Consider the following 6,000-nt stretch of genomic DNA (forward strand, 5'->3'; position numbering starts at 1 on the left):
ACAAGAATCTAACTGGTTTTAAATCTATATACAGTTCTAGGTTAATTTGTTCTGTAGATAAGCTCATGGTGCTACAACAACGATTAAGATACAAAACTATTGTATCACTATAAATATTTCTCTGTACTATGTCCTTTCTGTCACAAGTGTCTTCACTAACTGTCACCACAGGAAATAACTCTGTTTTCCATGTCTATTGCTTTGTCATTCAATGAGTGCTATAGAAATTTATTAAGACAAACTTTTAAGATTGACTTTTTTTTTTAATTTGTTTTTACACAGCCTAACATCCTTATTGTAATGCAACAATTTTAAATTTTAAACTAGGAGTTATTTGGAAAAATATTTCACTGAAAAAGTTACAAAGACTTCATAGAATCCAAGAAAATTTGATATGGTCAGTTAATCTAAAAAGAAAAGGAAACAAAACTACAAATGTAGATTGAAGTTAAAAGGGAAGAATACAATTTGCTAGTACAAATTAAAATATATATGGTTGATTTTATACAATAACAACGTTTAAAAATGCTGTTCTGGACAGCAACTTAAAGGAGACTATAGATCATACCAACATATCAATGATTTTGATAAATACAGAAATTTCATAAACAAAATTAAGCAGTGCTACAAGTATTAGAACCACTACATTTTGTCAGACTTTTCCTTACTTTTAAGCACAAATGAGGATTGACAAAGTAGAAACAAGCTTGCAACATAATAAAATTTGGCACATAAGATTTGTTTTCTGACAACTTTATTTCAGGAGGATGGTGCCAGGGATAATTATCAGTCAGGACTGCTGCCCTGTCAGATTATTCAGGAAGAATCTGTCACTTTGCATTTCTCTACTTTACTTCATGCCCTAAAGCAGACCATTAAGCTTGACTTTGTTATTTTTAAGGCAATCTTGTTAAGTTTGATATTCTAATGGGAGTAAGCCCTGTCATTCAGATACTGTGAAACACAATGTCATTGTGGGAAAATTAATCTGTGTCACTAAGATTGTCATGACTATTTCAACCAAAATGTGACTACCTCATTTTTGGTTTCTCATAAGTCTCGCTGTGTGAAATACTTTAAATTAATCATAACTAAAAACTTTCTCATATTAATATTATGGTAATTTAGTCAGTGCTGTTTTTCAGATGCAAGTATTTTCATCCTTATTAACAGAAAAAGAGTCTGCCCTTTGAAGACTTTAGCAAGAAAACCGATTTCTTTTCAAAGTTTCCTGTAATTAAAATTCCTATGTTCCACTGTTGTTGAGATACCAGAATGGATGTAATGTAAATATAAAAATAAGATGCTTTGCAGAATGGATACATTGTTGGGATTCTCCACATTGCAAAAGCAAGGACTCTGTTTTACAATGATCTTTGTTGAATTTTGAAATGTATACATAACCAAGAAATTATAAAATGTGTAAGGAACAGATATTGAGTAATAAAGGGAATATCAGGATGCTCAATTCATTGTAAGAAACAGAATGTCATCTGTTTTGTGACACCTCTAATTATAATTTTTTTTACACTAAAGCCACAACCATTGCGGTCATTACAGTGTATTAGAATTCATTGCTCTCTTACATTTTGAAAAGGAGTATTTCAATCTGTTTGTATTCATGAGCTGTGAGAATGTTTAGATTTATTTGCTAAAATTTAAAAAGATTTTTAATGCAGACATAAATTCTAATATTCTAAAAGAATGTTCATATTCTCATTTAATTAACTGGTGTTTTTAACTTCCATAGGTGGTTGATGAACAGAGAAACCCCTGAAGAAAATATACATTTCTGTTAACTAATACAGAGCTGTTCATGTTTTTTCTCTGTGCTTCCACAAAACTTTGTAATTCTAGAATGTATTTTGTCTGACTTGTCATGATTTAAGCACTAATCAATTCTCCAAAATTACTTCTTTGAACTATAAAATCATAGTATATGTAATCATTATCTGTACTTAGTACATTTTGAGAAATGTCCTATTTAACAACTTTGTCCTTACAAGAACATCACAAAATGTACTGAGTATATTGAGTTTTACTTACACAAATAAGATGACTGTAAAATCAATAGGGAAGATGCTTATGGTCCCACCACTGTACATGTGATCTCCTGTTGACTAAACCACTGTTATGAAGTGCTGTGTGACTGTATTAATATGTTCCTTGTGTTGTTTCATATAATTTTGTGTGTGTGTGTGTGTGTGTGTGTGTGTGTTTATACATATATGGCTTTGATTCTGTCAGAAAACAATGAACGATAAATTACTAAATATTTTGATCACATCTTTCACATAAGAACACTGAGACACAGAGAAGTTCTGTAATTTGCCAGAGATCAATTAAATCGAGATTCTAAAAGAAGTACATAGATCTAGTCACTATGCCACAGACTTCAAAACTTTCCTAGTTCAGAAAGCTCTTAATATGTTGCTGCTTTTGTTTAAAAAAAAAATGTTTCATAGAATTTCAAATTTTATGCTTTTGAGTCTAAAATTCTTTACAAGTAGTTCTGTCTTGTCTTGACAGCATTAACAGTCATGTGAAATATAAACTCATCTAATTTGAAAAAATAAAGAGTATTTTCTTTTTTCTTTTCTTTACCTTTTTTTTTTAAATTTGGGTACCAGGTATTGAACTCAGGGGCACTCAACCACTGAGTCACATTCCCAGCCCGTTTTTGTATTTTATTTAGAGACAGAATTTCACCAAGTTGCTGAGTGCGTAACTGTTTCTGAGGTTCACTTTGAACTCGAGATTCTCCTGCCTCAGCCTCCCAAGTCACTGGGATTACAGGCGTAACCACTGGGATTACAGGGTTGTGCCACTGTGCTGGGCAAAAAAGTATTTCCATGTCAGTCTTCCATAACAACAATTATTTACATGTGGGATGTATACTTCTACTGAGCACTATGCTACTTGGAATCTTATTGTATACCAATATACTGATTTACAGTTCTGCATTGATTTTTATGTAGTTTCTGAAATAAATGCAGCTAAATTTAATTTGAAGTTTTTATCTTAACGGTATCAGAGCAATATACCCAAGTCACAGGCCATGGCAGGATATTTTACATTTTGAGAGAAACAAATTCTCATAATTTGTCAACCATTGTACAAGACACCAGTGGAAGGAGTTCAGAGTATTAATATTCGATTATGCTAAATCCTTTAGATGATAGTATTCTAGTATGTCAAACATCTGCAATTCAATGATATAAAACTTATTTACAGCTCAGTTATCTTTTATAATTGTGTCCAAATGGATTCTACTCTCATGTACGACTGAAGAGTGAATACATAAAAAGTAACATAATCTTAGAAATTCAACTTAAAGTGTGTTTTATAATAGTATTATTATCTGCTCTTATTTAACATATTAGAAGTTATATATTTCCTACACATGAAAAAGTAATAAGATGGAAGAACCTATTTAAAATAAACTATTGTAAAATGTTTATGGTGCTGTGTGACAGACAGCTTGATAATCCTGAAGTATATCCAATATACAATATACAACATATTGTAATATAAATGCTGAATTATATTTTTTTCTCTAGAAACTGTTTTTGAATTTCACAAAGCATTCACATTTTGGGGATATTTTTCTGATCATAGCAGAAAATAAATGGTTATCAATTGGACTACATGACATACAGAGCAAATTATATTTTAAATAACTATAGTAGAATGAGGCACATATTCTTTAAGAATAATCATATCTCTTTTGGTAAAAACTGAAATACAATATGATTGATGGCTATCTCACAAATGATTTTATTCAACTTGCTCTTTGAAGATGAATCAGTCAATTTTCAAGTTTCTGGGAAAACATTTTCATACACAACCACTCTCTCCATTAAAAAATAAATTAAAGCATTTGACTTTAGTAAATTCAAAATGAAGATGCCCAGACCAAGAAACTATAAGAACCCACAATATAAACATTAAAAACAACAAATTAACAGATCTAATGTAAAAAATCAGAAAACAAAATCTAACACATACCAATTAAGTAAACTTTTGCTGAGAAAAGACAAGCATAGAGAAAAAGAAAATTTGAAGTTTTCACTCCAAATAGGCTTAAGTATACTTCAGAAAATAATCGAGTCTGAAAAAGTTATCTCCTTTAAATAAGAAATTTTTAAAAAGATCATGAATAAGACTAAGCACAGGAAAAAACAAAACAACACATTTCAGAAATTAAGAATACAACTCAGCTGCCTGAGAAAGAATACATTAAAAATTTTTGATGAGAAATATAGAAAAGCAGAAAAATGTCCAAGGAAATGAAAATAATGCAGAGAAATATGTCTAATGGTTCAGAGAATAAGAAGGGGAGGTGAAAGAGAAGAACTTAACATTTGTGCTACTGAATCTTTTGAAGATGAAAAATAAAAAAACTTGATATTTAGAACTATATTCTAAAATATTAACAAACTTCAAAAAGCAGCTATCTTTTGAATATTGTGCAATTATTATGTTTATTCTTTTGTTACTAAAATAATCAATGCTGTATATGAATGCATTTATCACAGAATATTAGATAATTTAAGCCTTTTATGACAAATCTTGCATATAGATTCAGAGAGAATAATACTTTAGGTTCATGCAGGAGAGAATGCTACTGTAGGTTTATGCAGAAATGGCAGACACAAAATTGCACGCTTAGTGGAAACTTGTGAATACATGGCTGCACTCACTCATAGCAGGGCAATATGCTCCTGTAAATGGAACAGGAACAAACTTACCACTAAATTTCATCCATTCTTATACAGGACTTATGATGAAGAAAGTAGACATTTCAATATTTTGATGATTTGTTCTCTCCCCGAGCTGTGCTATAATCTGAGTAGAGCGTTAAATCTTTTTGCAAAATAGCTCCCTCTTCTGTTTCAACCCTTGTTCAAAAGGCCCTATTGTGATTTATGCTGAGTACACCAGAATGAGAAAAGCTAACCCATATATTTATTTCTCTATTACTGAGCATCCATCACCCAAGCACTATACTTAATACATGATCCTGGAATATTTACAACACAATACTGTTTGCCTTTGATGTACCAGGCTCATACTCATGAAACAGGTGGATATTTCAACGCAAGTGTAGCTGAATTTAAATTTGAATTAACAAGGTGAAAGAGTAAGCCTCTTAGGACAAAGCACAGTTATTATCAAATCCTTCTACTTCCATATTTTATAAATTATATTTTCAGAGTTTGAGAAAATAGAAAGCATGCTCCTCAGTCGTAGATGACATAGACTCATAAATCTTATTTAAAAACAATTTACAAACCAATGGGGAAAGAAATGTTTTGACAATATTGATATTTTTGCTATTATATACTTTTCACTATTTTAGTTATACTATAAATGATACTTTTAAACATTTTCATTGGTGCTTTAAAATTATACATAATAGAGGTATATTATACCACTTTTGTATATACCAAATTTGTATATAAAGATAATTTGATGAATCATTACCCAGAACATTCCCTGTCCCTCCCCTTAAGCCTCCCTGATTCCCTCTATTGATCTCCCTTCTATGATGATGATGCTGATGGTGAACATAACTTCTGTTTGTGCAGTATAATAATAAACATAATTCATTGTGGTATATTCACAGACAGCACAATTTGGTAGATTTTGTTCCCCAGTAGTTCAGCATGTGCTCCTCTCAGACCTCCCTGAGTCCCTGTCCTCCACTCTACTGAATTCCTTCTATAAAATACATATGAAATTTCATGTCAGGTAGGGAGATACATTATCTCTTGCCACTTTTATTTTCACTGGTTTGTATGTATATTCTGAAGAAAGAAAATATTCATTTTATCAGATTTCAATGTCATTGTGAGAATTTCAGTAAATAGTCACACAGTGTTTTGATTCTTTAAAACAGTACTTTTGTTTGTTTGGTTTGTTAGTTAGTTTGTTGTTGTTGTTACCAGGGACTGTACCCAGAGGCACTTAACCACTGAGCCACATCCCCAACCCTTT

The sequence above is a fragment of the Sciurus vulgaris genome (assembly GCF_902686455.1).
Source record: "Sciurus vulgaris genome assembly, chromosome: 6".
NCBI lineage: Eukaryota > Metazoa > Chordata > Mammalia > Rodentia > Sciuridae > Sciurus > Sciurus vulgaris.